At 41.4% G+C, this 27,760-nt stretch overlaps 1 protein-coding gene across 13 annotated transcripts in view; it reads left to right on the top strand.

Annotated features, from left to right (window-relative positions):
• RNF220 (ring finger protein 220) overlaps positions 1–27,760 on the top strand; it is a 1,177,048-nt gene that overhangs the window by 980,513 nt on the left and 168,775 nt on the right. The gene's annotated exons all lie outside the window — the stretch shown is intronic.

Genomic DNA, 27,760 nt, shown 5'->3' with positions numbered 1-27,760 from the left:
TCGCAGTGTTGTGATTTAAGAAAAAGAAATGTCCTTAACCAAATGTAAAGCTGAAACTCAGGATCATTTGCAGCACTGTGGGTCGCGGTGGAGCAGCTTTTAGTGTTTTCGCCTCACAGCAAGAGGTTGTCTGGTTCAGTTCTCAGCTGGGGTGCCTTCTGTGCAGAGTCCACATGTCCTTCCTGCGGTCACATAGGTTTTTCTCCTGGTGCTCCGGTTTCCTCCCACATTCCAAAGACAATGCAGTAAGTGGATTGGACACTCTAAATTGGCCGTAGGTGAGAGTGTGTGTGCCATTGAGTGGTACGAATGAACTGCAGTGGCAGGGCTAGCCACTCAGTGTAAAACCTTTCCTCAGGATGATTGTCACTGCTGAATTAGCAGCCCGACCCCATGTGCAAAATGGGGAAAAAGGGGTTGAGGGTGGGTGGCTGGATTGCATCACTGTGTGCAATGGCATATTTAACTGCAGTCAAGCTTGTGTAGACAGCAGTTGCTGTGCTGCTGACTTGTGCATTGTACTTTTATATGTGGGTTTTACGTATGCTTCCCTGTTGTTTGATTTAATTTGCAGCACTTGTATATTCAGATATCATGCTGAAATAGTGCAGATTTTCACATTCTGTGTTCTGAGATTAAAACCAGTCTTTGAGTCATTTATGGAGTGATAGGAAAGCTCTGATGTTCTTAGTGTTTCACTGTTGCAGTCATCACACTTGGGTTATCTGCCTGCAGGTAGCCCTCAGTCGGCCCAAATACCAGAGACTTAGTATTTCTGCATCGGGTGATGTCCCTTCAGGACTGACATCAGGTCGTCAGGGGTATAAAAACAGGCAGCCGACACCATTACATCAGTCTTTCTTGCCGAGGAGGCCTAAGCAGAAGCAGTTCACACAAGCGCCGGTCGGCCGCTACCTGAGTTTTCATTTCCGAATTGAATCATCCTGAAGTCTTCTAAAGCTAAGTTTCCCATTGGGGATCCTTTTTTCTTGCTCTAACCGATGTCAGAAAAGGTTAACAATTGTCTCGCCTATGGAAAGCAAATACCACACCGAGATTTCCATTCTTACTGCTTCACCTGGTTAGGCCCAGACCATGACGTCCCTTGCTGTCGGTTTTGTGCCTTGTTCAGCGCCTGAACTATTCGTCATCGGGCCCTTATCGTAGCTAAATACTTTCACTCTTGGTCTCCGTATTCCGAAATGTCTTCGGTAAGCCATCCGACTATCGATCTTCCAAAAAAACGTAAGGATAAAGAGAGACAGACCGCACAGGTCCAAAACTGCCGACTATGCTTCCGTTAAGCTAGTCACCAGTTCACCGGTACTCAGTGAGGTGCTTTTGCAGCCCCTGATGCCTGCTTGAATGGATTCGCAGACCGCTACCGAGACCCGTTCAGAGTCCGGTATGCCACAACTCTTCTTTTGACTACAGAACCTGCGGATGTCCCTACCGTGGATGGGTCTGGAACCGCTGTGCAGGCACTGGCTTCTGAGGAAGTTCTTCGCATTACCGATATTCAACACAAACCGATGACTTTTTTCACGCCTTCAGTTCTGTCTAAAACTACCGAGTTTCTAAGGCCAAGAGTACGAGCTACACCTAAAAATAATGATGACCCAAACTCAAGCACCTGCTTCCTTGCCACAACATCAAATGCTTAAAATGGCAGAAGACCTGATTTATGTTGATTAGGGGAAGCCAGCTTTCCCCTGCTAAGAGAAAAAGAGACATGTCCCCAGCAGCTTTAACAGATTGAGTCCGATGACTCTGAGGCTTCTGAATATGAAGACATGCCTTTGTCTGCTTATGAGGATTCAGATGCAGAGGACTCCATTCCCTCTGCTTGCCCTCCGGTGGATTTTTCTTTTGGAGAAACCCTACATACTTTAAGAGAGTATTTCCACTGGGAATGCCAGGATTATCTTCAGTCCATAAAGAGACTCGGAGAATTTTTAGATTTGCCACAACATAGACCTTTAGCTATCCCACCTGTTCTGGATGTTGTGGATGATGTCTTTATGGTATCAAGTCTAACTCCTGATACTTTACCCCCTGCTCCAAGGAAACCAGACAGGTACTGCAGAGCCCGTGACACTCACACATTTATTTTCAAAAGTCCTACTGCTGACCCAGAAGTCATTTCCCAGGGGCCTAAAGGTATAAAAGCAACTACAGCTAAGAATCCCACCCCTTTGGACAAGGATTCCCTTGCTTTAGACAGATGGGGTAAAAAAGTATACACCTCTTCAACTCTAGCCATTAGGGCATTGAATTGCCAGTTACAAATGCTGAAATACCAGCAACATATTCTGGAACTTATTAAGCAGAAATTATCTACCTTTACAGACTGTGCAGAAAATAAAGAATTACAGGAGCTTATGCATTCTGCAAGCCAAGTCAGCAAGCATACATTGCAATGTGGTTTTGATGCCCTAGAAGCATCTTGCAGGGCAGCAGTCACTGGTTCTGTACTGAGAAGGCATGCCTGGCTTAAGGAGCAGACCTTGCCAGACCATGTCAAATCAGAATTACTAGGCGCTCCTTTGAACAAGGACAATCTGTTTGGCACCAAAGCAGAAGAGGTTCTAAAAAAGATGGAAGAAAAAGCTAAATCTATGCAGACGGTCAAAGATTTTTTGCAAGTGCAGCCTCCAAGATTCAGTAGGCATTGCCTCTCGAAGCATTGGTCCTTTCTAGCCCCCTCAAGCCCATCTCAAACTAGACCCAGGGGAAACAGACCCCCCCAGATTACAGTCTCAGGGTATGCAGAGATCTAAGCAATGGAGTACCTCCACTTCTAAAACAGGGAGTGCTAAGCCACCCCTTGCGGAAAGAATTCACAATGACTTCTCAGCTCCACTCCTTACCTCTGCCCAATTGCTTGTGCCCGTAGGAGGAAAACTTGCGCATCATGCAAAAAAACTGGACCACCATCACCAGAGACCAATGGGTCCTCAACATTGTATCCCAGGGGTACAAATTTTCCTTCCACTCACTGCCAACCCCCAAAGGGTTCCCAGACCTTCCTCCAAACCAGTGGGCAGAGGCACAAAACCAAGTTCATCCCTGCTCTCCATAAGGGCAATTCAGCCTGTCCCTGCAGAACAGATAGGTCAAAGGTTTTATTCCAGACTTTTCCTGGTACCCAGAAAAGAGGGCACTTGGCGCCCAATCCTAGATCTTTCCATTTTAAACACCTTCCTGGTGGTTCCAAAATTCAAAATGATCACCCTTCAGCAGCTCCTTCCTATGCTGTCCAAAGATGCCTGGTTAGCCACCCTACACCTAAAAGAAGCCTGTCTGTACATCCCTATCAAGGACTCATGCAGGAAATTCGTACGTTTCAGGGCAGGATCTATGCATTATCAGTTCTCTGCACTTCCTTTTGGCTTAGCCACTGCTCCCAGAGTCTTCACAAAATGCTTGGCTCCAGCCATTGCCTATTGCAGACAGAAAAATTCAAATTTACCCTTACTTGGACGACTGCCTGATTCAGGCAGGCAGTCAGGAAAAGCTGTTGCAGCACCTGGCATTTGTAAAGAACCTTCTAACCTCCCTGGGGTACACTATCAATGAAAAAAAATTCAAACTAGTCCCCAGTCAAAAGATTGTATTCCTGGGAGCAAGCTTGGACACAGCATCCCAGATGGCATTCCTTACCCCAGAAAAACAAGCCTATCTAACAGGTTACTTTGCTCAAATGGCCACCAGAACCCAACTATCTGCAAATAAAATCCTGCAGGCCCTAGGGTTCATGGCCTCTTGCATTCTACTAATTCCATATGCCAGATTGCATATGAGGAAACTTCAATGGTACTTAAAACGTCTTTGGTGTCAGCACTCTCAGGATCTGGAAACAGTCATACCTTCTCTAAGGACAGAGTTTCTTTAGTGGGCAGCAGCATGCAACCACAACAAGGGACTTCCCTTTACTCAACCCCACGCCACCCAGACCCAAAGCACAGATGCATCAGACTATGCCTGGGGAGCACATCTGGACGACAAGTGCATTAAGGGCCACTGGAGGCCAAGTCAAGTTCATCTGCACATCATCCAAAAAGAGATGCTTGCTGTTCAGCATGCTCTGGCAGCTTTCAGATCCCTACTCTCTTCAGGACCCCTGCTAATAAAAACAAGCAACACCACAGTTATGTGGTACATCAACAAGCAGGGGGGGACCTAGTCTTACTCACTGTACAGGCTAGCTGCTTTGGACATGCATGTTCATCTGCAAGCTCAATTCCTGCCAGGCAAACAAAACTCTCTGGCAGACGACTTAAGCAGAAATCTCCTAGACCCACAAGAGTGGCAATTAGATCCCAGTGCTTTCAGCCTTCTAACCCAGAAATGGGGGACCCTGCAGGTGAACCTTTTTGACTCTCCCTACAATCACCAGCTCAGCAAATTCTGCACCAGGACACCTCACAGCAGGACCTGGAAAGTGGATGCCCTATCCTTCCAGTGGGTAAACCTCTCAATCTGTGCATTTCCCCCTCTGCCTCTTCTTTCAAGAATATTACTCAAGATAAGACAGAACAGACCAAGGACATTCCTGATTGCCTTGTACTGGCCATGCCAACACTGGTACCCACTACTGCGCAGCCTGTCACTGGTGCCACCCTGGCACCTACCCCAGATCCCAACCCTCCTCAGCAGGAGGGACAGGTCTTGCATCCGCAACTGCAAACCCTGAATCTTGCAACTTGGTTTATTCCTTGAATTCTCTCCCAGTGACCAGCCTAAGCAAGCAAGTGCTGGATGTCATTCTTGAAGCCAGAAGACCCAGTACAAGGAAATCCTATGCTGATAAGTGGAAAAGGTATCGTTCCTGGATGCAATCTAAAGGAGAGGACACAGCACTGCCCTCCTTACCTCTAGTCCTGGATTACCTAGCAGATCTATTTCACAGAGGCCTATCCTTTTGCTCCATTAAGATCCATGCCTCTGCCATCTCAGCTCATTACAAGACTGAGCCACCTCACTTCTCTCACCCTCTCATCAAACAGTTCCTGAGAGGGGCAAACAACTTAAGGTTACCAAGGAGAGCCCCCACCCCTGCCTGGGACCTTAACTTTGTACTGGAAAAGCTCACACTACCCCCCTTTGAGCCTGCAGCTTCAGCAGAGTTAAAATTCCTCTCTTGGAAAACAGCCTTGCTTCTGGCCATCACTTCAGCTAGAAGAGTGTCTGTGCTACAAGCACGTATGGCTGTGGAACCCTTCATTATTTTTCATGCTGACAGGGTCTCCCTCAGGACTAATCCTTCCTTTATGTCTAAAGTGGTGTCCAGTGTGACTCTCAACCATTCTCTCCATTTGCCAACCTTCTTCCCTAATCCTCAAAACAAAGGGGAAAGGATCCTGCACTCCTTAGACATGCACAGACAGTTCAGATTCTACCTTGATAGGACTAAGTCCTTCAGGAAAGCTGACCAGTTACTAGTCAGTTTTGCACCAGGGGCAAAGGGCAAGCCCATTTCAAAACAATTTCTAAATGGATAGCACACTGTATCCATTTCCGCTACAAACACCACGGGAAGCTAACCCCTCAGGGGGTCAGAACACATTCCACTAGGGCAACTTCTACTTCTACAGCATTCCACAGGGGATTCCCTACCAGGGACATTCTGGAAGCTGCTACCTGGAGTTCTGTTCACACTTTCACCAAGCATTACCACCTGTCTATCTTTTCCAAATCCAGGGCGGGTTTTGCAACAGCAGTCCTGCAGGGCATTCTAGCCAGCCCCAACTCTTCTTGACTACCTCCACCCATTCTTCAGTTTTGGGAATCAACCCAAGTGTGATGCCTGCAACAGTGAAACACGAAGAACATAGTACAGTTGTGTACACTTACCATAAACGTAGATGTTTGAGTGTATTCACTGTTGCAATCCTGGTTTCCCACCCTCCAGCCCCCTTGTGTCTCTCTCTCTCTCTCTCTCTCTCTCTCCCTCTGTCTGTTACTCACCCCTTACAGGGCTATTGGTATTTACTTTTTACTGGTGGTGTTTTCCCACCATAACTTTTAGCTCCCTATTTGCGGAGCTCCTGACATTTGGGGCAAGAAAAACTGATGTAATGGCATTGGCTGCCTGTTTTTATAACCCTGATGTCCTGACGTCAGTCCTGAAGCAACAGCAGCGGACGCAGAAATACTAAGTCTCTGGTATTCGGGCCGACTGAGGGCTACCTGCAGGCAGATAACCCAAGTGTGATGACTGCAATAGTGAATACACTCGAACATCTACATTTATGGTAAGTGTACACAACTGTACTTTCTTCAGCTTGCATTTCTGTACAGTTTTGCCCACACTGAATTTATAGCAGTCTTTCTGACTCCTGGAGTAAAATTAGTTTAATTGCAGTTAGCATCCACATTGATAGGATTGCATAAGAGTGCCAGAATAGTGTCCTTTCTTCCAGTGGCTGTATATTTATCTGTTTAATTTTCTTGGCTAAGTAAGTCCCACTGAGCCTTTGACCTCTTTACTATGGTGCTGTAGAGTGCATATTACAGAAAAAAATTACAGAGAAAGGCTGAATAAGTACAGTATTTTGTGTTTGAGAGAGTAAAAATGTAAGTAAATAGATGAATGAAAAAAATGACTGGATGTGGTTATATGTAGGTTATGTGCTGCAGAATGTTGTAATACTTCAAAACTAGTAAATAGCAACCACTACATCTAAAAGTAGGTGATACAAGTGAGCTGCAAAAATGAAGGAGCCAAATTATCTTGATTATTGATAGCCATTGTTTGCCTAGCTACACCATGTCCATCACTGACTCTACAGTATGCTAAGGGTGGGGGAAGTAAAGGAGAGGAATGTCATAAATTGGGTGGGGTGCCGTTTATGAGTAGGAATAAAAAGAAGAATTATGTCTGCCTGTGTAAGAATAGTTCAGTTATTAAGTTCTTGGTAATTGGAGCATATAGATTAAATTCAGCGAAGGTTTTAGAAATCAAAGTGATTCCCATGATACCATAGGAGGTGGGTTTGCTTTTTGTAACTGGGAGATGATTAAATGTGTAGAGGTCATATTTAAGTACCAGCTGTATTTTTTTTAAAACACTTTATTAATTGAATGCCAAGCCTCAAACATTACTTGCACAATCATAACAATTAATTACAGTAACAGAGTTTGACAAGTTTTAAATTGTATATTATACACAGATAATACAAGGTATATTTTAGGATAACTATTCATATAGCCTCAGTTTTAAAATAAGACATTCTTGAAGGATGTTAAGCTTCCCTAGAGTCCTTATCAGACATTTCTGTAATTTATGAAAGTGCAGATTAAGGAACCTCTTGAATTCCTGCTACAAGTCTTTTTTTTTCATCAATGCCTTCTGCTGATAGTCCTTTATTTGTTTTCCTTGGAAGAATTAAGGCGAGGCCCATAAAACAAAAAAAAAATGCTTGCACAGATCCTTTTTGCTCTTGGGGGGGGGGGGGCAGGTATGATCTTTACTTTGAACAAGACTGATTTGTGGTCAGACCTTACCAGGGTGAGCAACACACAGGGGGTAGTGCAGAGACCCCCTGTGTTGGTGAATACTAAGTCTAGGACATTGGCGCCTCTTTTGGGGGTGAAGATTATCTGTTCCAAAGCAATTTGTATTAACAAAGTCCAGGAACCTTAGGGCGAGCGTGTTTGTGCTCATATGTGTCTCCTAGTCGATGGGAGGATAGTTCAAATCACCCATGATCAAGGTGTTTGGCTGTATAGTGAGTGAATCAACAAGTAGATCCAGGTAGACAGAGTGGTTTTCGTGGTTCGTGGTGGGGACCTAGAGCTAACAATGATAGGGAAGAGGGTTTTTTACCTACAGTTAGTCGGAGTAGCTCTAGGTAGTTGTACTGTTTGACCAGCTTTGGGGTGTATTTGTCTTTAATGAAGATGGATACGCCTTTGCCTTTGGTTCTGTCATGCGCCTTTTGTGGTCTTAATGTGTGGAAGGCATTGTAGTCTTGTCTGCAGCCTTGAACCATATCTCTGTGACTGCACAGACATCTGCTTCTTCTAAGGTAATTAGTGCTTCCAGTGAGTGCAGTTTCCAATTTAGACTCCTAGCATTAAGCAGCATAACCTTGAGTTTGCCTCTAGTGGATTTTTTTTTTTTTTTACATCAGGAATTTTGTTGTGATGACATTTCCTAAAAAAGACACTATGGGGGAGGTGAGTACCTTTTCCAGTAACCGAAAGCCAAGAGGTGCCAGGTGAAGACCATCTCTAGCAAAGCAGCATGGTCTGTCAACCATATCTTCCCAGGCTGACAGATACTGGATTCCTCTGGATTGACACCAGAAGCTAAGCCAGTTGTTGAAGTCAATAATTTTTTGTTTATATTGAGGCATAATTTTGGGTGAAGGTAGAATGCTGCTTAGGGCTAGAAACATAACTGCCTGGGACACGTGATGTGAGAGCTCAGTCATGTCTCAAGTCATTCACTCCAACTTGGAATATGACAGAGTCATAATGGTACTTGTTGAAAGACTTGAGTGCATGCATGATCTGACGGATCTTGGCACCCGACAGGCAGCTGACAGTCACCTTCTCCTTGTCCATCCTGATGAGGGGGACATCTGTGTGTCTCACTATTAGAAATGTTCTTGAGTTGTACGTTTCATGTTCTGTGTAAGATGCTAGCTGTATGCACTTTTCGCGACAGATGTCTCACTGTTCTTTGGGTAATGCATCAAAGGTCATCTTTTGGGACTTGCTTCAAGAATGTGCTCATTGCAGATACATGTGCTGCGTATGTGGTTATATCTTCACACCTTTATGAAGTATTCTTGCTTAGACTGTTTTTCTAGGAATTGAATGTCCTTTGGCAGCTTGGTACTTCTGCACTTTACCCATACAGAGTTAGGCCTTGTGCTATTTCTTGCTTCTTGGGATTCTTCCCAATAGTTACTAGTTATAAAGACTGTTGTAACTTATATTGTCTGCAGTAGCAGTTTATCTGCAGGAAGGCTGTCTACATTGGGTGCTTACTGCTTTCTTAAATGAATAGACTGTAAACTAAAAACACTAAAAAAAAATACTGCAATTTTGTAACTGTTTTACAGCAGTTAAGATCAAGAGGGTAAGTGCAGATACTTCTAAATAATGCAAGCTGCTCATCAGTTTTATGTGTACATTTGACATTCTGTTTCCTGACAAATTCCCAGACTGAGTCTTAAAATATCCTTATAGCCACTACCGTTCTTCACCTTGTAGATAAATCAGCAGATGAAGCCAGCACGCTCTGCACCCTAGCTTCTTGCCTCTTCATAGTTTGTTTCACTGTCATATACTGATACCCTGTCCAGAACGCAGATGTTGGTGAGTGTAAGCTCCTAGAAGTTCTCATTCCCCAGCCACCAGTAATGTGATAATTTTGTTGTGAATATAAAGTTTGTTCAGTTTAACACACAGATGAATATTGAACATGTCGATCTTGTAGTGCTGCTTTACAAGATGCAGCCTTCAAAATCACTAAAGAAAATAAAAATTACTTGTGTTGCAGTAGCATGTATCATGCATTTAGCTACACTTAACAAAAACTTGAAGATAACATGCTGTAAATAAATCCTGCGCAGTTTCAACATGATGCATAGTTGCTTTATAGAAGTCATTACTGTATATACCCCTTTCTTGTGTGAATTTGAGCATGTGTGCTTCTCACACTGTAACCTGGGAGGATTGGAGATGTAAGGAACCAGATCCAGGACTACAGGGTGAAGCTTATTAACAGCTACAAAGCCTTAACCTAGTGTGACCTGCAGTCAAAAACCATTCTAAAAGCAGCTAAGTTATGTATGAGTTCATGAATAACACTCTTCAAGCATCTCATTGGTACTTTCCATTTTTTTTGCATAGTTTTTCTCTATTTTAATAAACAATTATGGGTTGTTTCATGTGCAGTCGGCTCATGACCTCGTAATAAGGCTAAAACTTTAGTAGCAGAGCCTGTCTTGTTGGACTGAGTGGATTAAAGGCTTGCATTAATCGTTGCCTTTATGAGATGGTATGCCTACTGAAGCATTGTTTTATTTATTAATATATTTTTATGGGGAAATGAGACTATTCCTGGTGATACCTTGATAAAGGGATGTTTCAAAATGTCTCTGTACACATCTACTGAATTAGTGTGGTGACCTGCCACACACACACACACACACACACACACACACACACACACACACACACACACACACACACACACACACACACCCCAACTAACTTCCACCCATGCCTTTTACCTTATTCATGTCTAGTTTGAATGGAGTGTCACACCTCCCGAGGTGGCACACTTTCTTTGATTCCTGATCATTTTCTGAAAAATCAAAATAAAGAGCATTGGCCAAAAAATGTAAATATTTTTTTATTAAAAGGATTTAAGCAGCAATGTGTTCAGCAAAAAGTCTTCTTTGTAGAAATAGAAGTAATTTACTTCGGTCTTGTATCAATGTAACCACTTAATGAGTTATAGAAAGGATGCCCATAGTGGCATTAGTATTATAGAAGAGGATACTTGGGTTACAAATAAAATTCAGTTGGTATCTCTATTTTCATAGAAATTAAAGTTATCAAAAAGGGGGAGAAAATGATAAACATCCGATACAATGAAGGATGTAATCATTGTCCCAACACATCAAAGGAAAAGGCTTCTGAACACTAAATAACATATGAGCAATATTGTAGGGAGAATAACTCTAGGATAAGATCAACAACATTTTAGATTGTGGAGTTTTTCTTTAGGTCTGTAAAGCAGTCATTGCCATGCCTTCTCCCTACTCACACACATGCAATTTCTGTTTTCCTTTGTAATTTCCAGCATATCTGCATGCTGCTATTAGACAGTTGGGAACTGCTGTAGTTGTGCCAGATGCAAGTTATTTTACATACCGCACTGTATTATTGCATATTTAGGTTACAGGGTTTTGACAAGTGTTAAAACAAAAAAAAAAATGTACCTTCTTTTTCCCCACAGCTGTGACTGTTGACAGTTGTCACTTCATGGAGCTATTAAGACAAATTATAGCTGCCAGTAGTTTATAAAACTGTGCTTAATTTTTTATGTACGTGGATAAAAGCAACACTTCATTGCTCAAAAATCATAGCGTTTACCAGTTTGTTTATTTAGTGGTTCATTGCAACTCATCCCTGTTCTTCACATAAATCACATACCTTCATATATTAAGTGTATTAAGTGAAATTCCTTTCCAGAGAGTTTTGGATAAATCTTTATAGCAGTTTCCTGCCAGCAAGATATTCTTATGATGTAAAACTGTGGGCAGTGATCAGCAGTGAACATTTTGGAATTTCTGATGTGTGATTTAGTTGGCTTTGTCCAGAATTCTTAAGCAAAGAAGTAGAGAGGTATGGCCTTCATATTGACTATGGGTGAAGTTGAAATACATCTTGCATTTATCTGCACATTGTTGTGGTCCATATGTCGTTGCAAATGAAGTGAGCTATTTTTCTTCCATTTACATGAAACTTTAGTACAGTGGGTATTGAGAGTTTTTTATTCCATTCATTGCTAATTTACTGACCACTTCCTGTTGTGAGTTAAAAAATAGTGGGGCGCTTGATTGCGAGAAATGGATAGAAAGTAAGCAAGGAGGTGGTTATTAACCTGTTAACATCACAAAGACCAGTTTTAACAGTGGTTAAAAGTAAAAAACAGCCATTCAGAGGCTGCAGTATATAATATCCTTTATCTGTCACTGTGCAAGTCTGAATGCTGCTATTACATTTATATTTCAGTGACAGTTGTACTAATTCTTTCAATAAAAATACCTGAAAGAGAATACGGTTTCTTAAGTAACTGCTGGCTACTGAGGCTGACATTATAGTCCAGTTGAAGGAATGAGTTGCTGCAGTCTTGGATTTGAGGAGTATAGTTTCTGCTTTCACAGTATGCCTCTGTGCAAGTTATGTAACAATAGCCAAGCTTTTGAGTCATTCAATAGCGGTACCCACTTCTGTCTTGTGGGATTTGTTTAAAAGGCTTGTGCCTGTTTTCTTGTCAGTGGCTAAGTGATTTAACTTGAAGTATTTACTACATCTTTTATCATGACAGAGGATTACCAGTAAACAAAACTTTTCTCTTATCTCTGTCTTGAAATAGCAACCTTCCACTTTGATCATTCCTTGTTTCCTGCTTCATATTTCCATCCCTTTCACTTGCCCTAAGAAGGTTATATGAATTCATGTCATTTTTACTCCCATCCCTCCCAAGGTGTTTATCCTATAATATGTCTTCATAATCTGGACTTATCATTCTGCTCGTTGACCTCAAGACCCTCTTCCGATATCCTTCCATCAATCTCGATACCTTTTGAAGAAAAAGGAGTAGGAAGTAAGATACAATACTTGAGATGCCTCCACCTCAGTGCTATGCACACAAGGTTGGTGACTTTGGCACCTCCAGAATAAATACATTTGGGTCTGTCCAGTATTCTGTTGGAGCTAGGTATTGCTTTTTCATACAAGACACAGATTTGCACTGTTTGACGCTGACTCCTAGATGGTGTCTGTTCACCTTGCCTCAGAGCATTTTCTTGTAAACTGAGACTCTCATCAGATATTACTTATTTTTGGTGCTATCTGTGAACAGGCTGATTTTGCTTCATAAATGTCCATTGGAGACATGTTAGATGCCAGATAAGGACCAAGCCTTCTGTTGCTCTCATCCCGATTCTGTGGTGTAGAGAGAGAACCCTGGCTGTGACCCTAATCTGCTTAGTGGTTTGGATACTGAAAAAGCTGGTTAGGGTAAGGAATGAGTGAGCAGTTTGTCAGGTTGCCTTTCCTGGGGGGATGCTGGCCCTGGTCAGGCCTACATTTTGCCATGCAGGTGGAAACCTGGTTGATGCCAAGGACAGCAGGACTTCGGGGGGAAATTGGATTGTTGATGCTGAGCCATAGACATTAACTCTCATAGGTAAGTGAGAGAGAACATGCCTACATCGAGAAAGCTCATAGGGCACCCTGTAGTCACATAGGTGCAGATGACAGCCACTATTCCGTCATTGCTGGATGCCAGTCAGGGCCACACTCTGCCATGAGTTCTTGTATGACAAGCCCCACCCCGACCCACTCTTGCATCACTGTGGTATACCCAGATCGGAGGAATGACTAAGCTAGGCTCAGATGGGGGAGACTCGGTCATTGGTAAGTGCATTCAGAAATGACACCTACAGAAAAAAAAAATCAGTCTTATCTGGTTTTCAGTTATCTTCACCTGCTTGCCATTCTTGGGATATTTCTACTGACACAGCTGCTTACTTAGCATGTTAGATTGGTCGCTGTCTTCTTGGGATGCATGCAGGTTAGTGGAGCAGCAGTTAAGTGACTCCTGCTTGACTGCCCTGTTTACATTTTACCACTGTAATTATTCAACAGTCTCACGTTGGCACTGATTCCAGGAATTTATTGAACAGACTCACCAGCAGGTCCACCAGCATCTTGGCATCACCTGAGGAAAGGGAGACATTATTCTGTCGGTGCGCATTGTTCCGTTAAAGTCTTGCGAGCTCCATCTTGGCTTTCACCTTTAAGAATGCTACTCTTTTTGTTCATGTTCTTTCATTACTGTTGTTAAACTTCTCAACTTACTACTCTTTGTTGTGTGTGAAGATGAATTGGTTCTCATTAGCTCTAGTGATGCCTCCAGGCATTTCTGCCTATAATATTAGTAAAGTAACTTTGTGTAGATGTCTAACTGCGTGTTCATATTTATATTAATTGTTAATGATGGCATTGTTAAATACAAGCCACTAAAGGACTTCATCCTAAAGCTGACATAATGTGCAACATAACTGCATTATTTGACTTCTGTGTAGTGCAGCTGAGGAGATAACTAGGTGTTGCTCAAGCATTAATTCATTTTTATATGTCTGTAAATCTCAACAACCAGACAGTGTAGACAGATTTGGTTTGTATCATATGACTGTTCACACCTGGATGATAAAGGAATGTTTCCTGTGCGTAGTTTCAGTGGTTACTGGCATATTGTAAATTGTTTGCAAAATATTGTAAAATTTGTATTTGCTTTGTCTATTGTGGATTTATAGAATCCAGTTTTAAGGCCTAAAATCTAATAGATTCCTCCACTGTAGAGATGATTTGTGCTCAGCAGTTTGTCATGTACACTTCTTCAGTAACTTGTGGTTCTAGAGGTATGATCATTTGTTTGAACTTTGTGTGTGTAACTTGATTTTGTCAAGACTAAGGATGCAGTCATTGGAGGTAACATTTTAGAACTTCACAGGAGAGAATGGAGCACCTATGCATTGACTCTGCCTTATTCTTCTCACCTTATGCCATTAGTAACATAATATCCAATGTATTTCTTTGGTTCTCTCTCAAGCACAGACACACATGCACACACCTTGTATCCATATGTATCATAGTGGTTTATCACGTCCCTTGCTGGGTCCTTCTCAGGTTCCTCTTGAGCACCGTTGTGCTCCTTTCTTCACATTCCCCATTTTCTTTCCGTACATAAGCTTGTTTCTCAGTATCTTCATCACCTCTTTTGGTCATACTCTCATTTTATGGGTTTTATGTCTACATTTTGGATTGCTTGCAGTGTAGTGTCTTTTGGTGTTTTCAACAGATCACATTGCTTCTCTTCCAATGGCTTCTTATTTCATTCTCTGTACTAATTTTCATTCTGCAGAAGTCCACCCCCTCTATCCTGCTCTCTCATCTCTTGCAGTGTCTTTGTTCCCTTTTTTTTTCTTGTTGTAATGCAGCATATATTTAGGTGGTCATCATCTCTCACTTACACACTGGCATGCAGTTTTCCATTACCCCTTAATTTCATGAAAACCAAATTGGAAAAGTTTCCCTTCTAATTAGGGTCTTCACCATCTGATCTTCCCCCTTCCTTTTAACCATCGCTTCTTCTCTTACTTTTTTTATCCGCACCTGAGGGTGAGACCTTACAGCCCACAAAAAGCAAGTTATTGTTTGTCTTCTGGTAGTGTTCACTCATCCCTTCAGCTTTCCATTTAATACGTTATCCCTTCTGTTTCCCTTATTCTGGGATTCTTTCTTTATATGATCCCCACTTACCAGGCATCTCCTTGCTCACCTTCACCTTTACAGCTAAAACCTCTGTTGCCTTTCCTTCCTTACGTTACACCTTGCCCTTGAGCAGCACTGTTCCTTGGAACTGCTTTGTCCTATTCCTTTTTGCTATTGGCCCACATATGTAGGTTAGAGTAGTACAGACAGTTGAGAATATTTGTAACAGGCAGCCTCACCATGTGATCCTGAGTTTGTTTTTTCTTTCTTTCTGTCTCTCTCATTACCTACTTAGACCATTTCAGGGTCATAGAGGAGCTAAAGCCTGCCCCAGCACTCACTGATCACAGGGCACAGTAACTGTATTTGAGTGGGGTGCAAGCTTATTTTATTTCTGTCACATGGCACACTCACCTGTGGGTAGGTTTTAGGAATACCAGTTCACTTACTGCAGCCCTTTAGGATGTGACGGGAGAAGTCGTCCCCAACAAAATCCAAAACAAACCACAAGAGAACATGCACAGAAGACACCCCAACTGAGATTTGTACTAAAGCGCCATGCCTTGTGAGGCGGTAGCATTGGCCACTGCAGTACTGTTCTCTGCACTTATCCTCACTGTAGTTTATCCACTAGCAGATCTTTTCCCCAGTTTATGTTTACTACTTTGCCACCAGCCATTTCCTTCTTACCATGGCGTGCATTACCAGCATTACTGCTTCTTTGTAGAGGTTTCATCGAGTACAACTTTGTAGCCAGTAAGATGAAATGCTTATTTATGCAGGAAAACTTGAAGGATCAAATGCTACATTGTCTGCTGTCTCCTCCCCACACCACTTGTAGGATGGGGATACGTCTTCCAGAAGAAAATATTTTTTCATCAACATTGTTAGCTGTACACATCTCGATTTGTCACACCCCCAAGATTGTAATTATTTGTAGTACATGGAGATTTGTCTTCATGTACTACATAAAATAATATATTAAAGAAAAAAAGCAATGTGTCGTGTTTGGCTTTAAAGCCATTAAAGCAGTGGTGGAGTGGTTGACGTCCTTGAGTACTTCCTGTGTAAGGGAAGCTGTTTAATTCAAAATGCTGTGTGTAGTTTAGCATACAGCAGGTAGAAACAGGAGTTGAAATGAAGCTGTTTGTACCTGTTGCTGCTGCTGTTTACTGGTCAGCACTGCCTGCTTTTAGAGCAGACTCGACATTAACAGCTTGTACTGGGTGCTTAATTGTTTGTTGTACATGGCGATTTGTCATCTCCATGTAAAGTTGTTAAGCATCACTCAAACAGATTAAGGTTGGGTCTCGTAATATAACAGTGTTGAACGAGGTTGTAATTTGGTAATTTTTTTGAGTGTCATCACAACACTCCATGAAGTACAAATTATTTATCTTTTCCCTAAGGTTGTAAAACTTGGAAGTAGAACAACTTGGAAGTAGAACATAAGGGGGTGAGGGTCCTTACTCTGGAGGTGCTGGAGAGGTTGTCCATGGCATTCAGTACAGTGTAGAACCTGACCTGAGTATAAAGTAGTAAATGCGCTGAATATGCATATGTTATGGTAACTAGTGCCACGGATTTTAAATAGATGCCCTTGATTTTCAAGAATTTTGTCCTGGATTTCTTCATCCTTGAGCTTTACAAGTACAAGCATATATCCATCTCTCTCTGCATCTCCCCTGTAACACATAAATGCTTTATTTTCTACCTTACTTTTCTTTCTGCATAAGTGATTTGCACTTGAAGTTCCTTGACAGTTGCGCCCATCTTACTAGGGAATTTCATGCTTTCCTTTGGTTGCCAGTTTAACTTTTAACATTTTCTTTCAATTTGGAATACTTACAATATTTCTGCAAACCTGCCCATCTCTTAGGTAATGTCACAAGGTACATGTCGCAGTCCCGTAAGGGAGGGGGGTACATTTGCATAGAGAAAGTTGTAAGGGTTGTTTGCTAAATTGTGCTGAAACATTGGCTTGGATTTTTAGCACTGAACAACTTGCAGAAATGTATCCCTGCAGTAATTATACAGGGCAGATGCTTGAATTTGGGCACCGCAAGAGGTTGTCATAACTGTGTACTGGGTGCTGTAGGATGTAATCCTTACTGTTGTCAGCTTGCAGGAGTCCATTGATGGTGCACTACTTTAGTATTGCTGTTATTAATTTAGACCATTAAGTGTTGTCTTGGTTTGTCCCCCCCAACCTAATGGTGAGAAGGGTACTGTTTATTAATGTAATGCAAGTCCACATACCACTTACTAGATTGCGCTAGGACACAAATGCTTTGCTCTACCCTGTGTGTTGGAAATATGCAGCTGCTACCTTCATTACCTTTTGCAACAAGTCGGGGTTCATCATTTACCTTTCTCCTACAGTGCTTTTAGTAATAACTTGTTGAAACAGTATCCTGCGTATAAGCAAATGTGGCCTGATTTGCTGTTCCTAGACCAGGTGTCCTGAGCAGCAGCAAGTTTTGTTACTCCTTGCTTCTTGTCCCAGTGCTTTGTGCAGCGTCCAATTTCAGCTTGCCTGCTGCCTCCGTCCTTCTGCAGGGTGCAGCAGCAAGTTGCAGTGTCCAGCCTGCTGCTGTCTTCCTTGGTGCTTTGTGCGTTAATAAGCTGTAACTGTAGAGCGTCTTCATGTACAAGTGCCCTGTGCAGTATTAAAGATATGATTCGGTTCACCAGTGCCTTGTTTAACACTGGATTTAGGTTCACGTGCTGATCCATGCTCTGATGCCCTGTGAGCTGTGCAACATGCATGCTTTTCCATTGACATGTGCAAGGCAGCTGTCTCTTGCTGGTAGCTTTCCTTGAGTGTCGTACATTAGCAAGCTGTGAATTTTTCAACGGGATAGATTTTTTTGTGCTGTTGGTTCAGTGTGGAGTACAGACTGATCTCTATCTTTACTGGTCGCCCAGGCTTTGTCTTATAGGCTTAATTTATAAGCATTATTGTTGTTTGAGGTCTACCACAGAGTAGAAGACTAATGCTGTACTAACATGGTTACTTTAGAGCTGTAAGTGCAACAATTGTGTTGACTAGTTGACCCACTGGACATTGTGTCCTGGAGCAGATTTATGATTTACTGAGTACAGGAGGAAGATCAGCCAGTAGGCATAGTTGTTGAGGTACTTCTTCAACTTTCAGGGTAGTGATACTGTGTGGAATAGTAGATGTTGCTCACTGTGCATGGAACAGGTTTGTAGTTCATTGGACACTGTCTGTTCATCTAGTTTGAGACATTATGAGGCAGATCTGCTGAGTGCAGGATTTCTTTGGGTATGTTTGGTATTTTGCATGCAACAGATTTGCAGCCTCTTGCATGTTGTAACTGCCGAGAGCAGTAGAGCTTTTGGGCCTTGTGTATGGGTCAGATCTGTAGGTTTGAAGAATATTGTGTTTATTTTTGACATAACATGGAGAATAGACTTTTTTGCATTGTTCGTTGCAAGTGCAACGTAGAGTATTTAGCAGTTGGATCTTGTGCATGGATTAGTGGCTGTGTTGGGAATTGGAACTATTGCAGTCGTATGCAGCTTCTGCATGGAATGGTAAACTTTGGTCCTGTGCAGATCTATAGACTGTCGAGCACACAGGAGCTTTGTGTCGTACTGATGAATGTTGTGTGCAGGCATGTCTGCAGTTTGATATGCATGATTATTATCAAAATGGACATTTTAAAAGAGGTCCTAAGCTTGAGATATGCTAGGCACTGTGCATGAGGCACATATTTTTGTACTTTCAGCGGTTGTTTGTGTAACCACGGAAAGACTAAAATATTTGGGAAGTGAGGACAGCTTAGCCATCAATCTCCTGACTTCTGTGGATAAGCTACAGATTGTTTGGATTTTTTCATCCATCTTAAGAATTTATTTGGGTTTGTCTGGTGTTTTCATATGTCAAGTCATGCATTCTCTTATCTTTTCTGTGAAAAAAATACTTCCTTGCATTTCCCTTAAATTGTTTGTGGAAATTGTTATTCTCTTAGAATCATTCATTTTCCTTTATGGAATACAGTTACATTGATGAATAATATACAGAGTACATATTATTTATTGACCGGATCTGCACTTGGGTACTTTAGGACACTTTGAACAGATTAAGTAGCTGAGCTACATGGGACATTGTGGGTTCTGTATGTCAAATGCTTTGGGGACGATTGCTGTTCCATTATATTTTTAGTCCTTTCTGTATGTATATAAGGGACTAAATTATTGCATTATTTCTTCCGTTATATCATCTTAAGTTGGCAGGGTGGCAGTAGGACTTTGGGAGTTTTTTGAAGATGGGCACTTTTTTTCTGAAGTAAAACTCATTTTTATGATGCAACATTTTAGAATGCTTTCCAACATCTTGGAAGCATTCATAATTAAGAGACATGCACATCAATACCACAGGAAGAAGTTGCTATAAAATCTCCTTTTGTCTGAAATGTTTTTTTTTTTTGTCATGTTTGTAGAAGACAGATTAGCACAGTGCTTATTACAGTGTTGACAATGCTGAGACTTGCATTTGAATGTCATTAGCTACCTATTATTTAAGCACTGTGTATGTCTTAATTCTTGTGCTGTTCAAGTAGCACCAAATCTGCGTTTGTTTTTCAGGAATGTGAAACCCTGCAGTATGCAGACTGCAGGAGATGATTTTTTTTTTTTTTTTTTTATTATTAGAAATTTGTGGTTGTCTGTCAGAACAATTGTAAATAAAGATTGCCTTTCCTTAAAGTGCTTCTCTTTGAAAGATCTTAACATTTTTTTTTTTTGTAATGTACATTTATACGGAGGTTGAAGTCTTTATCTTAAAAGGATCATTCTGGTCTCTCTTTCAAGCCATCTCTGTCACCTTTGAAGAGAGCTTAGTGTGGTAGAGCAAAAGGAGCTGGCATTACATGAAGAGCATTACAGCTGCGATCGATGAGCTGAGCCTATAACAAGGGAACCGTGAACAAGCAAGAGATAAGGCTAGTAATGATAGGATCAGGCAAGGGTCTCAGAGGCTTTTGTCCATCCCTGCACCCCCGTAGTAAGGTGACTTCAAACAAATGCATAGATGCCGTTGTGGTATGAGTAAATGCCACTAGTGTGAGACTGTCTCCAGAAAATCTTATCTGCTACGTTGACCAGAGAGTAGACATGGATTCTGCAACTTTAAGTACCTTTGGTAGAAGTAGATCAACTGTTACCTTCTGCTGTCTCTCATTTGAAGGGTTTTGGTCGATCGACATCTTATGTCGTTCCTTCAGAGAAGTTTGTGTATAAAGAAAGTGTGTGTGTGTGTGTGTGTGTGTGTGTGTGTGTGTGTGTGTGTGTGTGTGTGTGTGTGTGTTGGGGGTGTGTTCTTCAGTTATCGATTGAGCTGTAGAGCTGGAGGCACAGAACAGTGTGCGTGAGCAGTAGCGTGCCTAATGTGATTGAAAGGCAGTTAAAATGGTGATGACCTTTTCAGGGGGAATTAGATTGCCTGCCAAGACTGGTTAGAGGGAGTGATAACACCAGCTTGGGGAAGCTGTCCAGTAAACTTCCAAAAGAGAGAGAGAGAGAGAGAAAGAAAGAAGATGGGACAAATGAAGAGAAAAATAAGAAAATATGTTTATTACTATGGACTTTGAAGAAAGACCTTGCTTTACAAATAGTAGGAAAATGTTAGGTGTTACTGTGCATAAGAAAGTGCAAACACACTGATTTCTTTTCGCCATTCAAACTGTTTTTTATTTAAAGATTCTGCAACATATAAAAATATGGTACCTAGGAAGGAGTCCTGGATTTTTTTGGGGTGGGGGGAATAGCACCATAGGTGAGAATTATTGGTAGTGGGACACTGTTGGCAAGTGTAGTTCATCAGATAGAAAATATAACATAAGGCTGCAGGACTTCTTAAATAATCATCGACCTTATGGCAAAAGTCCGTCTTATTTCCTTCATTGATTGTGCTAAGTACGTCAGAACACAACAATGGACTTTTTTTTACCCTGCTTTAAACAGTAGTCTGATGCAGAGAAAAACTGTAGGCTGTACCTCAAGGTTGGGACTGAAAAACTGTAGCAGGACTTTTTTCCCTCCTGCTGGGCTGCTCTAAGTTACATTGAAGTATATGGCACTTTTATTCAGACCACTTTATTTCTGTACTCATCTCATTATGTTCACAAGTAGAGTAGTGGTAGAAACAGATGCTTTGAAGTGTCCTTGAAATTCCGCTGCACAGTGTCTTAGTTGCTGGCATTTCAGTAATTGTCACTACTGATCTAACTGTATACAGGTACTTTGTTTTAATTCTGTTGTTGCACAAATGCCCCCCCGTACAAACACACTGCACACATTCCCTAAAAATACTAGACTTGAACTGAATACTTTATTCACAGTATGGTTTCAAACTCGGGGAAAGTTTTTTTTTTGCAGAAAATGCACTTCATTATTGTTGAATTAATGTTCATACAGCAACTGACTGTTTAAAATGGTCTTTGCAGTGGTGGTGTTTTGGGACCTGTCACATCAACTCCCACACATGAAAGATACTGTGCATGTATTCAAATGTAAATTCTTAAGTTAAGCCAAACATTTTCATCTTTTTAGTTAGAGTAATTGTCAGTTAGGTGCTAGTCTGGGATCTATCACTTGCCATTTTTTGTAAATCCTGCAGATGCTGTTCAGATTTTAGTGGCATTCAGTTGTACATCTGGTCAGATTTGAACAAGGTTCCTAAAGGTTAAAGGATTCTTGTCTTGCTTCTAGTCTCAGGAGACATCAAGTCTACTAGGTAGTTTTGTTTGTTTTACATGCTGATGCGGTTGACATTTCCTTATGCTTAGACCTCCTGAGCTGCAGTCCTTTAGTTCTGCCTTATGGCAACTGTCAGCCTTACTGATGTCAGGCCTAATAGACTTGCAAAGCAGGTGGTTGAGCAGAATGCTTTTAAACATAACAAGAGAAAAAAAAAACAGAGAGGAAAGTGAGCCCTTAGAAAACAGGTAACGAATATTGATGCCTTCCAGAGTTCAGCCGTCCATCCCTCAGTAAACAGGCAACAGGACACATTATCGAACTGTGTTCCAGCCAGCAGCTAACTGTGCCTGACACACGCCAACTTCCTGCCTCCGTACTGGATAATTGTGTTGTCAACTGTTTGGGAAAGTGGCAGCTGACACTGGAGGCTGGATTGATTGTCCTGACAGAGAGGCCTCCAGCCTGTCAGCCCCCACCCCAACAGACCTCCTTGCAGAAATCAATACAGTTTACACAAGACACCATGACAGCATCTGTAACTAATTTCAGTTTGAAACTCCCGAGACACCTTTGTTCCTATTTCCTTGTATTTTCTCACTCTTCCATCCTCTTTCACACATCCATTCACTTGCATTGTTCTCACTGTTGAGGGTGCATTTCAAGTAACTGTTTTTATTATTTCACAGCAGTAGGTAGGAATGGGAACTTAAGAATCAAAAACACCTTGTTTTGTTGTGCTCTCACATCCGTAGATTGTGATGCTTGTGGCTAACTAGGAATGCTGACTCCAGAATCAATAGACTGATCAATTGATTAAATTAACAGTGATTTTCTCTTTTTCTAGTCAGTCCTGTATCCTCACTGCAAAACCCTGTTAGTGGTTTGGCTGTTTGATTTTCTCTTTAAGTGGGAATAGAAGGGGGGTTAGTGCTGTTTAAAATTTCTGATCATTTCACTTTATAAAATTTAAGCCTCATTACCACTTCAGCACTTGGATATTTTTGCTCCCCCACCCTTTCTGAGATCATTATTCAGAGTGCAAGACAGGACCTTCTGGGAGTTAGTCCTATTAGTGAGCTGTGGCCTGCTTTTTATAATGCTCTGGGCTGTTTTAAATTCTAATTATGCTCACAGAAAATGTGGCTACCTTTTGTTCTATAAAGCAGGAATGTTAAAGAGATGCAAGTTCTGTTCTTCCTCCTGGCACGTGGTCTGCTGCCCAATATTGACAGTGGATGGATGTATTGTACTTTAAAGTTTTAACCTTTCTCTCTCTTTCTCCCTCTCTCTCTCTCTCTCTCTGTAAATCAAGGTGTTTTGTTACATTTACAGGCCATCCTGTTAAATGTTTTAAAGATCTTTTGTCAAATGATTGATGGTGCAGATGAATTTTCATAATGGTAGTGGTGGAAAAAGACTTGCATGTACAGTACTCTTTCTGAGAAAAGTATTTTATGATGTCCAGATTAAAATTTGTGTCTTTGGTCTAGTAGCTTTGTCTACTTCGTCCACCTCTGTCTTTCCCCTGTAAATATATGCTTTTAAACTGCCATTTAAAATGTTGTGTACTGATATGTCCTGTTCTGTCTTCCTTTGGGGTGAAAAAAGACTTGGCTCTTCATATGTTTTAGTCTAGAAGTGGCTTGAATAGAGATCTTTAGAATGGTTGCAGAACATTGTTAATTCTCGATCCTGTTCTCTTGAGATGCATTCTAGCATCTTATTGATTTTTGACTATTATGGTAGTTCATTTCTGTGGTCAGTGTCAGCTAAGGTCATTTTCCTGCTATGTGCAGCACCATTTGGCCTTTCCTTTATAGTATTCATTCTGGGATTGCAGGATCCCTTGTTGCAGTTCCGTATATTAAACTTTACTTGACATTTTCTGCCTACTTTTGCTAGCTTCACTGTCAGTTTTCATCTTATCCACTAGCTTTTCTTAACATCGTGTACAGACAAATTGATTGTCTTCTCAGTCCTTCTCACAGTATCCCAGGTGGCTATCAAGAAGAGCTGGACTGGCCCCCGTGTGGTCAGTGCCAGCATCTTTCTCAGCAGCATTGTCCCATTTTCCTTGGACCATTCGGTTTGCCAGCGAGACTTTGTTTCATTCAGAAATCTAGTATGCCATGTTAGCCAGCCTCCCCTTCCCAAATTCCAGAGTAACCCTTTCTTAACAACTGGATGAGATTGGATTGGCACAAACCCACTTTGGCTTTTGTCCATAAGGTTTTTTAATCTCTAGGAACTGAACTGACCTTGCTTTTTTCACCATATTGTTTCCATTGCTTTTCCATTTATTGAAGGTAAGGCTTATGGTTTTTAGTTCCATGCTTCCATTTTTTTGCTGCAGCTTGGTCATGTTAATAGTGCTGTGGTTTCCTTCCAATCCTCTTAAGTCTTCCTTGTGATTGAATAGTTGAAGAGTTCTTTCAAGAGCTTTACAAGCAGTCCTTTAAAGTTTCTTAAGATCCTGGGAAGTACGCCATTGAGACTTGATGTCCCTTTCTTTTTAGAGTTCTTTTTCTAGAAATTGTGTGGAAATTGTACCATTATTTAGTTGTATGCCCTGACCCCATTTATCCTTGGGCATATGGCATATCCCTGAGTGCACATATACAAAGTGCTAATTCCCCAGTAGCACATAGCAGATATGTAGCTTTCCTGAAGTGCCAGTACAGGAATGGTTGTAGCTTGTTCCCCTGTAGTTACCTTCCCAGGAAAAAGTTAATTAGGCAGGTTCTAAATGCAAAATGATGCACTAGGAATGAAGGCAAACAGCCCCTGGATAGAAAAAAAAGGAAAAGCACCAACTTAAAGTGTTTGCAGACGAAGTGTCTAGCTGCATGTTCCTTTACTTTTCAAAAGTCTGGGCAAAGAGTGGCAGCAGCGCTGCTCACATATGTTGAGGAAGAGGCTGGGAAGTCTCTCTGGGCTTGCAAGTGAAAGAGGACACATCATTGCAGGGGGGAAGCATACCTCATTGCTAGTGCACTCTAGGTAAGAGCTCTTTTGGTCAGCTAGCCAACAGCATGTTCCTGATGCTGCAACTGCTGCTGCTTCTACAAAGAAAGTACATGAAAAAATGGGCTTTCTGCTTAAGACATGTTCAACATCTTGTCCAAGGAGAAGGTGCACGCAGTGTTGTGCAGTAGAAGTCTGAAGCACACCAGAGCCAGAAAGAGGAACAAGATAATTAAAAAAAAATTCCAGATCGCTTGATAACATTGACCAAAGGTGCAGTACCCCTTACATTAAAGATACTTCAGAATCTCTCCAAGATGCATAGTTCTCCTTACAGAAAAAGAAATGGCTGGCCTTCCTGAAGCTGATGTATATTTTTGTGGATGGTGTGTTCCCCTCAAACCTTAGTTTGTCTGCATTTTTATGCATTGCAGGTGTCCTTAGGTTCGTGAAATGGCAGCAGCACAATATTCCATTGGCTGCTTGCAACTTGTGGATCATGCTTGATAAAATTTCTGACACACTGGGATTTGAAGTAACACTAATATGTCAGCTCCATACAATAAGGCTTTCCAAATGCAAAGAGTGACATTTAAAACTTGTTTTGTGAGCCTGTTTGGCATTTCTCAAGTATTTGCTCTTCAGTTGATACAGTTGATAGCGCTGTGCTTCTTGCCTATGGAATAGAGATAGTTTCTGCACTTCAGAGATAAAGAAGCAGATCCTAGAGACTGCTACAGAACTTGAGTTCCATAGTACATAAATGGACCAAAGATATTTGAAGAGAAATGCAGGCAAGGGCACCCGGATATGGAAAATTTCACATTACAAAAAATAAGAAAGAGGAAAATAAGATTAGTAACGGAGAAGTTAAAGAAATAGAAACTGAGGTTATGGGTTTCCTGCAAAGTGAAGGATTTAGTGTAGAAAATTTCACTCTGATGAAACCACAAGATGGAGCAATGGTCATCCACATTAAGGAAAAACCAGTGGAGCAGGACGCATCTAATCAGTTGGCATATAAAGATACTTCGGAGCCTTCCACAGGAAACCAGTACAAAGGTTGGAGCTATACAGCAAGGGATAGAACAGGAAACTGTGGCAACTCTGAAACAGTACTTGCCGTGGAGTGATAGACCAGTGAGTTCTGATATGAAAGAGCAATGGATGACATGGTGAAACTGAAGAGAACATGGCACAGGAATAAGCTCTGGAACTTTCTGTAGAATGCCTTCAGGAAATGGCAAGCAAAGAATGTCTCGTCAGTTTAGAAGAAAACGATCTGAGAGAAGAGTTACTTGATTTAATAGAGATGGATAGACATATTAAGATCAATGAAAGAAATACACTGCAAAAGGTTAATAAAACCCAAAACGTTAGAAGCTTGATTAAACAAATGAACACAATAATTAGGACTGCCCATAGAAATTCATGCAGTATAACAAAAATAAATAGGATATGTTACTGTGCAGCCCAATTAATAACAGATAAAGTCCTACAACAAAAAGTGAGGGAAAGGAGGGGGAGAAATCAAATGCCGCCATGGAAACATCGAATAGAGAAAACTATAAAGCAGTTAAGGCAAGTAGTGTCATTGTTAGAAGAGTATAGAAGAGGGAAGAGATCAACAAAAAGAACTCAGAAAGATAGATGTGCTAAAAGCAATGCACAGCATTATAACATCAGGATTTATCATGCATTATTGCAGATAGTAAACTAAAAATATCAGCACAGGCAGAAAAACATAGATGGTACACAGATAAATGTAAAGGAAAATATAAAGGAAACTTACAAAATAAGCAATTTATTGATGACCCCCCCTCCATGTCAGATTTTGATTTCCCTCCTGGAAAATAACTGCATTCATATGCAACCATCATTATCGTCTCTCACGTACAGAACTATGTAAACACTCTCACAGTTATACCATTTCAAAAAAACTCTTGTTGCACATCCACAGCATCTGTATTATACTTCAGCACACTCATAAACTTCCTGGTCTTTCTGAGAAGTAGAATAATCTCGTACACTCTTTCGGCATATAGGGGTCGCCACAGCGGAACTCCGGTCTGCTAATGATTGGCAGTGGATTTTTATGGTGCCGAGTTGCCAGCCCGATGCCCAACCTTCAAAGAAGGTACACCCATTCAAGCACGCACCTACCTGCATGTCTTTAAACATCACTCGACTGCGGGGAGGACATGCAGACACCACACAGAAGGCACTACAGCCGAGAATCGAATGGGAGAACCTCTTGCTGCGAGGCGACAATGCTAATCGCTGCACCACCGCAGCCTTAAGAATATCTCTTACACAACAAGACCAATTGTCATTACAGAGAAATACACAGGGAAAGCAAAGCTATGCACATACATTTCAACAAAACAAAGACAGAAATTTGATAAAGCAGATGTCACCACTACATTTGGATCAAGATACTAAGAAAAGACATGTACATTTGAGGATCCTGCTATACAAAAAAATATTGGACCAAAACCTTTTAAACACTTGGAACATACACAGGCAAACGTATGACTCCTACTACCACAAACAATAGCTGCATTAGCATCATTAAGTAATCCACAACTCCCCCTCTAACAAAACACTGCAAGAACTTAAAATGCTGTAAATAGAAGTATAAATTCAGCACTGCAACATTGTACCACAAAAAAGTAACAAACAGCAAATAAAACGGTCTTAACCTTCGTGGCAGATCTTCATTTAGCCAGCAGAAAGTGGTATCTATGCTTCTCAGTGAAAAAAATGCACATCTCGCCTGACTACTGGGGAGGGTTTCGTCTTTGTTTTTTTTCTTATCGTTACTTCTTCCAGTAAAATCTTCACTTTTCCTTATCTGTCCACAGTGTTATCCATTTGCCAGAATAACCTTCTGGTATTCAGAAGCCCATTTACTGTCGCCCATCCAGAGTAACAGTTTGAGAGAAAAGGTAAGAAAAGAAGGGATTTAGTAAATGCGACTCCTTATATAAAATCCCTGCAGTAGCTCCAGCCCCATTTACGTTTCAGCCACTAG

Source organism: Protopterus annectens, chromosome 10.part0 (assembly GCF_019279795.1).
Source record: "Protopterus annectens isolate FY-2018-M chromosome 10.part0, PAN1.0, whole genome shotgun sequence".
NCBI classification, from domain to species: Eukaryota; Metazoa; Chordata; order Ceratodontiformes; family Protopteridae; genus Protopterus; species Protopterus annectens.
Note: the sequence above shows the minus strand (reverse complement) of the source record. Positions and strands in the feature narration are given on the sequence as shown.